Source organism: Lissotriton vulgaris, chromosome 3_1 (genome assembly GCF_964263255.1).
Source record: "Lissotriton vulgaris chromosome 3_1, aLisVul1.2, whole genome shotgun sequence".
NCBI lineage: Eukaryota > Metazoa > Chordata > Amphibia > Caudata > Salamandridae > Lissotriton > Lissotriton vulgaris.
In genome coordinates, this window is record NC_141689.1 from 1,147,401,848 (window position 1) to 1,147,415,348 (window position 13,501).

Sequence of the window (13,501 nt, forward strand, 5' to 3'; positions counted from 1 at the left end):
GGGGGCCATAATATCGTAAGACTGCACCCTCCAGGGCACAGTGGCAGGTGGAATGCAGTTGGGGGTGCCCACTCCTGCTGGGCAGACTTGTGCAACGCCCTGTGACATTTTTTCCCCCTCCCTCCGCCACCACTCTGCTCCCACTGGTCTATGAGGACGAAATAGGCCAGGGGTCTCCACCACGGAGTAAAACCAAACCCCCCTGATCCCCCCTCCAATCTTACTGGATACAGTGCCCGCCTGCTGGGTAAAGGCTTCCTGACCAAGACTTGGTGGAACCATTACTCGACGTCCGACATCGCCATTGCCATCCCGGATGGCTACAAGGTCACCCGCAGGGACCGCGGCAATGGAATCAGAGGAGTAGCCATCGTTCACAAGTCCACCCTCAAGGTATCCACCAACGCGGACGACACACTCAGCAACTCCGAGCACCTGCACTTAGGATTAATCACTGACTCCAACACTACCCTCAGAGGAACCCTCATTTACAGACCTCCCGGACCCCAAGCACAGTTCAGCGACTCCATCGCCGACCTCGCCAGCACCCACGCACTCACCTCCACGGATTACATCCTCCTCGGGGACCTCAACTTCCACCCCGAGAACAACAACGACACCAACTCCGCAACCCTGATCGACAACCTCGCCAACTTCGGCCTCAGACAACTCGTCACCTCACCCACCCATGCCACCGGCCACACGCTTGACCCTGTCTTCTCCACCAGCACCCACGTCACCTTCAACAACACCACCAAACTCCACTAGACCGACCACCAATGCATCCACCTCACCTTCAAGAAACCAACCACGCACCACCGCACCCAACCGCTGCCCCGCCGCTGCCCATAGCAAAGTCACCGGAGGCCAGCTGACCACCACCCTTGCCCAGAAACCACCCACCGACCTCTCTGACCCAGACGCCGCCTCAGACAATGGATCAATGACTGTCCCAACACCCTCGCCCCACTCAAGGAAATCCACAACAGCAACACCAGCAAGAAAGCCACCTGGTTCACTGAAGAGCTCCAGAACTTCAAACGTGCTTGCCGAAAACTGGAGAAGTAATGGCTCCACAAACGTACCCTGGACAGGCGCGCAGCCCACAAATACGTCACCCACAGGCATCACCACCTCATTAGGCTAGCCAAGAGATCCTCCTTCAAAGAGCACCTGGACTACTACGCACACAATAGCAAAGAGCTCTTCAGGATTGTGAAGGAACTCTCCAACCCCAGCGCCACCGGCAACGTAATCGCACCATCACAAGACTTGTGCGACTCACCGGCAATCTTCTTCCACCGCAAGATCGCCGACATCCACGACAGCTTCAACACCACGACCGTCCCTACCACATCAGACTCCACCACTGCGAACACCACCCGCACCATTCGCCTGACCTCCTGGTCCAACGTCAACGACGATGAGACACGCAAGCCAGGTCATGAACTACATCCACTCAGGATCACCATCAGACCCCTGCCCACACCACATGTTCAACAAAGCAGACACAGCCATCGCACCCCAGCTACGGAAGGTCATCAACATCTCCTTCGAGACGGCGACATTGCCCAAAAGCTGGAAACATGCCGAAATCAACGCCCTCCTAAAGAAGCCCAAGGCGGACCCCAAGGCCTTCAAGAACTTCCGGCCAATCTCCCTGCTCCCGTTCCTGGCGAAGGTCATCGAGAAAATTGTCAACATGCAACTGGCCCGCCACCTCGAGGACAACAACATCTTAGACCAGTCCAAGTCTGGATTCAGACGAAACCACAGCACCAAGACAGCCCTCATCGCCGCCACTGACGACATCACACGCCAACTGGATAACAGTGAAACATCAGCCCTAATCCTCCTGGACCTGTCAGCCGCCTTCGACACGGTTTGCTACGCACACTAAAGACACACCTCCAAGAAACCGGAATGCAAGAGAAGGCCCTCAACTAAACCACGTCCTTCCTCTCCGGCAGAACCTAAAGCGTCCGCCTCCCACCCTTCCGTTCTGAAGCCACCGACATCATCTGTGGCGTCCCCCAGGACTCATCCATCAACCTGATGCTGTTCAATGTCCGCATGGCCCCCTCTCACAAGTGGCCCGCCATCACAGCATCAACATCATCTCCTACGCCGACGACACCCAGCTGATCCTCTCCCTCACCAGGACCCGCACACTGCCAAAACCAACCTCCATGAGGGAATGAAGGCCGTCGCCGACTGGATGAGGAGCAACCGTCTGAAACTAAACTCGGACAAGACGGAGGTCCTCATCCTCAGTCTGGGACAACTCTTGGTGGCCAACCATGCTGAGAACAGCACCGACACCCACCGACCACGCAGGCAACCTAGGATTCATCCTCGACTCCTCCCTCACCATGTCGAAGCAGGTCAGCGCCATCTCCTCCTCCTGCTACAACACCCTCCGCATGCTCCGCAGGATCTACAAGTGGATCCCGACCGAAACAAGAAGAACAGTGGCACAGGCCCTCGTCAGCAGCAGACTGGACTACGGTAAGCACACTCTACGCAGAAATCCCAACCAAACACCTACGTCGACTGCAACGCATCCAAAACGCCTCTGCCCGACTGATCCTCAACCTCCCCTGTACAGCCACATCACCCCCCAACTGAGAGGCCTACACTGGCACCTCATCGACAAGAGGATCACCTTTAAGCTCCTCACCCACGCACACAAGGCACTCCACAACGTCGGGCCTGCCTACCTGAACAGCAGACTCAGCTTCTACACCCCCACCCACCAGCTCCGCTCTGCCAGCTTGCCCTCGCCACTGTTCCCCGCATCCAACGAAAGACCTCCTGTGGCAGATCCTTCTCCTACCTCGCCGCCAAGACCTGGAACGCCCTCCCCACTCACCTACGGCAGACCCAAGACCTCCTCACCTTCAGAAGACTCCTCAAGACATGGCCGAGAGACCGTCACAGGTATGTTAGTGCGCTTTACAAGTACTTGATTGATTGATTGATTGACCATGTCGCCTGGGGGCCATAACTTGCGTGACACACCGGCCTATACATGCTATAGCTGGGCTCAGCGAAGGTGCAGCCACGGATTAGAGGTTGGAGTGAACGGTACAGGGGTGGCCAAACCCTGTGGAGCAAGGGGTTGCTGCCCGGCATCCCATCGGCCCTCAATGCTGCCTCCTCCTGAGGACACTAGCGTGGATAGGTGGCCTGGTGCAGTACTGCGGACAGTTTCTAGGTGGGTCTGCACATAGGTGGTTGCCTGCCTGACTGGACCCCCCTTGACCTCTGGGCCTGCCATTATCATCCTCCGAGGTCGCCAGCCTTAGCGACACGAGATGTGTGACGAACAGCAAACCTCCAATTCTACTCTCAGAGATCACATTGGCAGGTTTGTGTCATTGGATTGGGGCTGCATGGCCTGTGTCCTCTTTGCTGTTGTCGCCCCTCACATGCTGACGGCACCGATTGCCTCTTGACAACCAGTATGGGACCACTTAAAGGGAAGGTGCAAGATACTCACATGAATACAGGGGGATCCCTTGAAACGAACGGGGCCACGGCTCGACCCCCATAGCTTTACGCCTCATCCTCTGAGTTGGGCCCACCAGCCCCAGACAAGCTAGACCAGATCCTGCCGGAAGTCAGAGACTCGCATAGGGCGATAGAGCAGCCAATTGGGTCACTCACCACAGGCCTCACTCTACTCCGAGCGGACCATGGAAAACTCGTTGATACCGTCTAAGATCAGAAAAGAACACTTTCTGCCCTTGAGCCTAAACTTGCAGAACATGATACACAAATCACACAGTTGATGCAGCAAGTGACCAGAGTGCAGGAACGAGTGGAGGGCGCAGAGGGAAGAAATTGATACAATAACATACGCGTGATTGGCTTACCGGAACGCAGCAATGGTACGAAACCGGCAGATTATATGGAGACTTGGTTCCGAGACTATGTGGCCCAGGACGGTCTCTCTCTGTACTTCTGTTTTGAGAGGGCACACAGGATTCCCACTGTAGCCCCAAGGGTGGCCGCCCCCGGACCGCTAATTGTAAAAATACTTAATTATAGGTATTGTGATGTACTCCTGCAAAAAGCGAGGGAAAAACAACAAATTCAATTTGAGAACCAGAAAATCTCTCTCTATCCTAACTTTACTATGTTAGTGCAACGTCAGCAGGCCTCCTATCAAGCGGTTAAGAAGAAACTGCGAGAGGTCCAACTCAAATACGCACTCCTCTTCCCGGCAAGATTGAAAATTATCCACGACCGGAAGACATATTTCTTCGACAGCCCATCGGATGCGGAGTATTGGCTGGAGGTGACGGACTTGGAATCCAGCCAGGACAGACAATCTGCCTCCTCATGGCGTGGACTCACGCAATCACAGAGAAGTGGTACACAGCGTCGTGCAACAGGCAAATCCGGCTCCGGGATGGTGGGCCCAACATGTGATCAGAGACTGACGGGAAGAGCGGAGGCGCTGGCATTAGCTGGATCCTTCAGGGAAGATTCCGCCAAGATCCTATCAGACTCAGAAGACAGTAATACCATACATTCGTACTCTGAACATAGTATCACCTTATTCCCCTCTGTTACACCCCAAACCGGGGATGGCCTGATAGATAACTAACGATGCCCAACACATCGACTCGTCGGAACAAGATGGAATGAATCATACATAGACTGTGGCAGGACTATACAACGTATTTGTATCCTTTTTGGTCTTAAGTCCTTGTATGCGATGTGTCGAAAATTAGAACCACACATGAGATTATGGCTTGTCATGAGGTATTTCTCCTCCCCAATGTTATATAGCTGGACTCATCTCTGGCCTGGTCCTGATACGGATAATTGACCCTTACATGAGATGGAGCCCGCCGCTTACAGGTATGCCCCTAAGGAGGGGCCTTTCTCCCCCCCATTAGGCGACAATGGATATTCAGTTATTAATCATTTTATTCCCCCCCCGGGTTCTGTCGAGCTGCAGGAGTTCGAGAGTTGACCGCTACTGTTATGGCTGGTGATGCCGACCGCCCCACAATGCGAATGCACAATAGAATTGGTTAGAAATGTTGTTGTTAATTTTTTGGCCCAGCACTGTTCCATGGCTGTGCTAAGTATTGTTGGTTTGATGGGGAAAAGGGTATTCCTGGTCTGCAAGCACTACTAGCCTCCGAGTTGAGGGGAGTCCCGTCCACCTTGCTCAATTATGCCCAATAATATTACTACGTTGGGTTCCTATAAACTGTTGACTTGGAATGTACGCGGCCTAGGGGCAGTTTATAAAAGGCATCCCGTCCATGCTTATTTACTGAAAAGGAAGGCCCATATTGTTTTCATTCAAGAATCGCACCTCACTGCCTCTGAAGCCTTAAAGACTCACAAAAAATGGCGGGGGCAAGTCTTCTCCACCAACTACTCAGCTTTTGCATGCGGGGTGGCAATATGGACTCAGCATGGGGTCCCCGTTACGGAATTAGATGGCCTCGTAGATGATCAAGGCAGGTAAATACTACTGAAGGGTACGTTAGACGGCCTACCGATAGTGTTAGGGAGCATCTATGCCCCAAACTTTGATCAAGAATTTTTTTTCCTACGATTGAGCATGGCTCTTTTGGGGTGGGATACACTTCCCTGGCTCCTAGGTGGGGGATTGCAACACGGTCCTTGATGTGGACTTGGACAGATCACATCCACCATTGCACGGTGCTGGCACATGCAAACAAGCAGATCTCCTTAACACCTGGCTAAGCAGTTGGGGGTTGACAGATATCTGGCGATTCTTACACCCTACACATATAGAATACTCCTTCTATTCACCGGTCCACCAACTCCACAACAGGATTGACAGGTTTTTGGGGTCCCGTACACTACTCACACAACTTCACCACTCCAAAGACCTTCTACGACCACAACCCTTTTGAAATCACACTCACATGGGGTAAGGTACCCACCCCAGACCCCACTTGGAAAATGTGGCCTCAACTTCTGTAATATAGCCTGTTCCTTGCAACTCTGTCCATGACCATCACAAATTATTTAGCTGAACACTAAAACACAGCCTCTTTTATTCTCGTAGATTGGGACGTGCTTAAGGTGGTAGTACGGGGTTCGGTGATTGGGGCTACTGTGGGGGCTAGACAGGAAACATATAAACGTCGCATAAAGATTGAAGCCCAGATGACGGATCTGGAGCCGGGGGCTGTATTGGACCCAGTCAAACGGGAATCCTTACAGGAAGCCCATATTTGGCATGCAGCGGTACTGGAGGATCTCAGAGTAATAGATTATCAAGCCTTCACACAACTGAAGCATGTAGAGGCCGACAAGTCTGGCACATTATTGGCTCGGATCCTGAGGGATACCCCTGACCTTCCTATGATCACCAGTATTATGGCCTCTAACGGGAACATGATACATATGTAGAATGAGATTAACAAGACCTTTTGTAGCTACCTTAGCGGACTCTATGCAGCCCCCACTCACAATGAAGACGTGCTTTTGGGGGACTTCTTAAAAGACCTGCCATTTCTGACTATCGCAGACACCTCTAAGAAGGAACTCGCAGGGCCCCATTACACAAATGGAAATAGGAGTGGCAATCAAAGTCCTCAATCAGAACAAATCCCCCGGGCTTGATGGCCTTCCCATAGAATTTTATGAAACCTACTCTGAAATTCTGGTTCCTAAACTGGAGGAATTATACAGGACGGCCTTAGAAATTAGACACCTCCCACACTCTACCATACAAGCTCTGGTTGTTTCCTTCCTCAAACCGGATCGAGATGACACTGATTATCTAGCTCCAGGCCTCTATCGCTGCTAGCGACCGAATACAAGATTCTTAGGAAGGCCTTGGCCAACCGCATTCTACCCACCCTAAATGCCCTACTACACAGTGACCAATGTGGATTCCTCCCTGTCCGTAGTACTTCCCTGAACACCAGACGACTACATCATGTCATGGCGGCTACACCGCCATACTACGCTGGTGCCGGCTGCATAGCGTTAGATCTCAGGCAGGCCTTAGTCTCTATACCTTGCGAATATATGTTTACAGCCTTGAGTCGATTCAGGCTTCCTGCGGGGTACCTCAATTGGATACGTTTGTTCTACACTGATCCCATCGCCAGAGCTCGTACCGGGAAACATATCTTCTGCGAATATAGCATATATAAGGATACACGTCAAGGATGCCCGCTCTCCCCCATTGTATTCGTCTTGGCGCTTGAACCCCTAGCAATTGCGTTGCGGAAATCAGCTGACAAACTGGAGATCCTTCTGGATGGTACTGCATACTTAATCTCGATTTATGCAGATGACATCCTTATTTATTTACGTAATCTGTCAGATAGCGCGGAACCCCTTCCCAGCATATTCTCTGCCTTTGAGAGGGTCTCGGGGCTGGCCATAAACGAAGGTAAGTCATAGCGGGACCGCATCCTGATGTGTTCTGCTTTGGCATTTATAGCTTACCTGTTGCTCACAACACTTTTAAATACCTAGGGATCCGGGTGTATAGGACACAGACTGATCAACTAGATGGCAACTTAATGAGAGCAATCCCTGCCATACGGTCAAGTATATCTTTTTGGAACTCTCTCCCATTATCAGCAATAGGTCGGATTGCCATTATGAAAATGTTGATGCTTCCCAGTCTATTATACTTTTTTGTTAATCTACCCCTAATAGTGCTGCAGGCGGTATTTTGAATGCAGGATGTGCTTCTACTAGAGTTAATGTGGGGGAAGGGTAGGCGTAGGATTTGCCTCCAGAAATTACAGTTGGAACGCCGCAAAGGAGGATTGGGAATCCCAGACTCCAGAGCCTACTATTATGCGTGCCAACTGCAATGGTTATCCTTTTGGGGGAAAGGTAGGAACCTGCGGGAAGTTGGATATGGCCCCCGGGAATTGGAAAGCGGGACACTACACAGATTCCTACTCCCTAAAGTCAAACCCCACCTCGGGGGTCCCACTTTGCTAAAGACCGCCCTTCAATGTTGGAAGAAGGCTATCCAATGCACATCGGGAGCAGTCCCATATGCGAGCAACATCCCACTATTAGGTATACCGTTAACAGATGAGAGACTGACTCAGGCGAGACTCTACAAATGGGAGGAGGTGGGAGTGGAAGAGGTGGGATCGCTCTTTGGGGACGGCACCCTTATGACCCATGATCTGTTTGTGCAGACCACAGGCGCAACAGATCGTCATTACATATTATATGCTGCTGTAGCACATTACACTGGGGAGACATGGGCACCACAGCGCACTGAACTGCCTCAACACAAGCTAGTTCACCTACTTTATTACATGGGCAGGGGAGGACACTTAGTGAAATTGCTGTATGCTGGCATTAGGGCACAGGTCTCTATAACACTCACTACTCTCAGGGCTAAATGGGCGGATGACACAGGCATGTCCATAACTGATAAGGCATGGACAAGTATTTTGGACCATCCCAAACTGGTGTCCCGGAATGCCCGCCTTAAATTCATACAAACTATGGTGTTACATAGATCATATTTAACCCCAAAGAGGATCCAGCCTATGTTCCCTGAGGCCCAGAATAGTTGCCCTTGATGTGGGGCTGAGGAAGCAGGATTCCTTCACATGTTGTGGGTCTGCCCCCATCTCTGCGCTTACTGGGGCAAAATTCAAAGGGCACTGGAGGAGGTTACACAGTTGACGATTCATGACAATGCTGTAGAATGTTTACTAGGGCTGCGCAAATGAACTAGCGCCCTTAATGTGCAGTTGCGCTTTCTTGATTTAGCTCTCATCTCAGATATAAGAGGGACTACCATGAGATGGAAATCTCCTCGCTGCCCTCCATTAACATTATGGCAGGATGATATGGTGCGATGGTGTGTAGCGGAGAGTGCGGCTATTAGATGTGAGGAGGTGAGAGGGTGCAGAAAACACCCAATCACATTAGACTGGGACCATATGCTCGAAGAGCTTTGACATTTAGATCTTACACCTGGGCCCGTCACGCCTACACCATAGTGCACCCATATGGCCTCAACAGACACACCGCAAACTAATTAATTAACAGATTGGGGTTCTCTTGACCCCCAGACACTGCGGCTCCAACAACAGGAACCTGGAGATCCTAGATAGAGATACAATACTGGGTTACAGGATACAATATTGAGTTTCGGACCAGGAGGGGCGTGGGGGGTCGTTGCAGGGTTGTTCTTGGAAAAGTACTAGTTTTAATTGCATATCACTTCTAACTGTCATTGGCAATACTTACATGATATTCAGGCAATGATATTGACCGGACATATGATCCACCTATATCCTGTGGATTCATGAATCGCCCTCTATTGTATAACAGTCTATGAGAGAATATATGTAATGGAAATGTTTCAACAAAAAACAAAATCTACATGCCATGATATATGTTATATTGCCGGTGTACCCTTCAAGGGTGTGTAATAAAGTTTAATAAACATTTTTTAAAAAACATGTCCACTCCTGTCTCTGAGTCCACTTCTCCCGACTTGAGAATTTCGTAACTTTAGTTTACATTTTTTTAATTAGATACTATTCCCCTTTGATCAGGAAAAGTTACTATTGCCAGTTTTCTCTTAAAATATCAGGTATACTGTTAGAAATGGGATCTCTGGTTGGCTAAGGATTGCGCCAAAGCCAGGCAGAGACCACCACTCTAGTCAGGGCAAGGTAGTTACACGTCAAAGATAACCCCTGCTCAACCCCTTGGTAGCTTGGCACGAGCAGTCAGGCTTATTCCGGAGGCCATGTGTAAAGCATTTGCTCATGCACACAGAAACAACATCCCAGGCACACCACAAAAGATACTCCACACAAGGTTACATAAAAAATAGCCTTTGTATTCTCATAACACATTAGAATAGTACTCACATAATATACATGGTGCAACCTGGCACTAGGTCATATCTTTTTCTTTTCTTTCTATTGTTGTATTTTATTGTAATTTAAGATACACAACAAAGGGGAAAAAGCAAAAATCAATACATATTTGAAAGAAATGAGAAAGCAAAAATCACCAAAAGACAAATGCAGATCACTAGAATCACAATCAAGTGACCAAATGAACAATAATGATACAGAGGACAGTGGCGGGCATTGAAAGGGTGGGTGAGGAGAAGCATCCCAAGGGATGTAGCAACCAAGGGAGTGGGTAGGTGTTACGCTGCATGTTGATGTACGGGTGCTTGTCCATCATGTGAAACACTGACAGTAAGGGAATAGTCTAAATGGGACTAAGGGCATCATCAACAACATCTCAGGGCATTAATGAGCAGAAAGCAACCAGTGATGTTATTTAGTCATCAGAGGCGTCAGTGTTAGACAGGTTAATAGCACAGTTTTGGGCAAAAAGGCCCAGGAACTCTTCGGGCGGCTACTCAGTGGCCTCATCTCATTGTAAATCTCCGTTGGAGTATGACAATATATCATATCCCGTTCCCATTCCGCTAGAGTAGGTAACGGCCCCCTCATCAATCTCATCGCCAGCCTATGCGTAGCCAACAGGAGGCCAAAAGCAACCAATTTGCGCATAACCTTCTTAAGAGGTTTAGTGTAGACTAAATCAAAGGATCTGGGGTCAGAGGGGATCCCAATATGTCACTGAGTTTATGCAAAATCGCAGCCCAATATTGTGCAACTGGGGGACAGAGCCACGCCAAGTGGAAAAAATCCAGCTTGGGGAGCTTGACAGCGCTCACAGTCGTCAGTGTCCCATAATCCAAACCAGAACAGGCGCGAAGGGGAATGGTACACTCTGTTCAAATATTTAAAATAGGCAAGCCTATGTCGGTCATTGCTAAAGATCTGTTGGGTCACTGGGCAACAGTAGAGCCAGACATCATCCTTGACAGGGGTGTCAATGTCAAACTGCCAAGCTTGACCAGCCTTGTTTAGGGAGGGAACCGTAGTGGCAAGAGCCGAGGTACATAATTTGGAGATCAATTTGCATGGGCTCTGGGCGCACAAAAGGAGGGTCAAAGGGGGAATATCTAAAGGTTCCTGCCGCTTCTCTCCCAAAACTGCCTGCAAGGCATGCCGGGTTCTGAAGAAATGGAATTTAGTCAGTGCCGTGTGATCGTCAGCAGTGCCCGCACCACCTCCCAAGAGCACACCCACCCCCCCCGAAAGAGATCCCCATAGTCTGTATATCTAGTTTGTGAAGAGAGTCAAGGGTCCCCTATCCGAACTGGGCACAAACCAGTGGCACCACTGAACACGCAATCGGGGGGAATAGAGCTGTGTGCCATCATACATATCGAGGAACGCATTCCACGCATGTTTAACAGAGTTGATTGAGTCGAGAATGCAAAATTTATATCTACAAGGGATTCTTTACACCTGACAGGGCCCACTGGACCACTGTCTGGACCATCACAGAGTAAACTTAGTAAAAGTAAAACATATCATAAACGTACAACCAGTAATCACTGGTCAACACTGTACTCAGAATCAACCCGTAACATAAACTATATTATGCACAGTATCACTTTAGGCGCAGATTACATTCAGCGCCAACCCCACCAGCTTAAACACATTATGCAATCATCTCATAAGTGTAACCGCATTAGACCCTAAACTCCTAAGCATACTCACATTAGGAAATAATCTCAGTGAAACATAATCTCACTAGCAAAAACCATAGTATGCAAAACAACCTCATAATCATAAAAAACACATTTAGAGGTATAAAACAGGGTGCGTCAATTATACTATTTAAATCACATTTCCTAGCACCACATAAATCTCATTATGGCCTGGCGCCCTACAATCATAACAGTCCTCTTGGCCAACTGGCCTTCTCTTAGGGGCTCAAATGCATTATGTCCCAAAGTCAGGGCTGCTGCATATGCAGCAGAATCCAGGTGCGCAATTGCGCAGACCTAAACGTTGCAGCTGGCACTAAGTGCTGCGCAGCTGGGAAAGTATGGGGCACAGGAGTGCATCTCACTCCTAACTCAAAACATGCCCCAAAGTAAGAATAGCCTAAACGGTGCAGTTACCCACTACTTGCTGGGCAGCTGTGAATTAAAATAAAGGCCGGGTATTCACAGTGCCTTCTGAACAAATGTGTGCAAGTGTTGCAGCTGCCCGCGCTGGTGCGGCGCAGCTGAGGACAAAACAAAGTAAAGGGCCTTGGCACATCTGTACCTCTTCAGCACCTCTGGGCCCTTCTAAATTAACTGTCCCCATCGTTGCAGTTGCCCACTGTCTAGTGGGGCAACTGTGACTATAGCTGCCCCCATGTTGGAGCCACACAGGCTCTCAAAAGAAACCTGGCCCACGTTGGGAGAGAAATGGCGCAGGCAATACATGTGCCGTGGGAGTCCCACTCCGGGACTCTTTTTTTAAATAATTTTTTTATTCAGATTTTATTACATAAAAACACAAAAACATACAATTATACACCATTGTGTATCTGCATTCCATGAAATGCGCGCATCTTATCTAGTGATTTACACAGCTTTCATGCCAACAACCGGACCTGGGCAGACAGCGTCTTATAGCCGTTACATATCCAGTAGTGGAAAGTTATCGTGCTCACTACGTCTTGCTGCAAGTGCTCCCAGCTGTGGCCCTACTAACAATAGTCAGATATCATTCTGCTAACACCGATGCCAGTTATTCTAAATGCGGACTCAACCCACTTAGCCCCGCATCCCTACCTCTCTCCCTGCCCCAGTCCCCCAGTCCCCCTCTACACTTCCACCCCCTCACATTACGCTCACTGCTTGTAGATGCTCCCATGGCGTTACCCTGTATGAGTATCACTAATCAGCATCCTGCTATTCACCACTTGGTTCGCTGAGATGCATGTCTGCATCCCCTTGGCTCGTCATCGCCGGCAATTCTGTCTCCACCGTCCCACCTCTCCTTTGTGCCATGTATAGTCCCCAGAAATTCTTTGGTCGGCTACAGGGGGGGGGGCGCGGGTCTGGGCGAGTAATTCACTGTAATTCTCCAACTGTGTGCAGCATTACAACATGTCATGGGACCACCGCTTAACTGTTGGTACAGGTCCTCTCATCCAGCATAGTGCTACCACCTGTTTAGCAATAAGCATGACCATATCCACCAACCTGCGTATTGCCTTGGGTAGTTTTTTTGATTGACCTAGGAGCTCCGTTTCTACTATCCTTCCCAGTTCCCTGAATATGTCCTCCCAATATGCATATATCCCCGGGCCTTGCCACGCCAAATGTAAGAAATCTTCTGTTGTGGCATGGTACCTCCTCACTGAGCCCATACCTGCACAATCGCTCTGGGGTGTAGTAGGCTTTGTTGATATATTTAAAGTGAATGAGTCTGTGCCTGCCATGCAATGAAATACGTCTAGTGTTCGTACAGCAGTATTGCCACATCCCATCATCTATCGTTATCTGTAGGTCTTTTTGCCATGCCAACCTAGCTGCAGTGTATCGGTTTGCCCTGTGTGATATAGCTATTTTATAAACATTTGTTACTATCTTACGAGGAGATGTAGTCTTTAGAACATA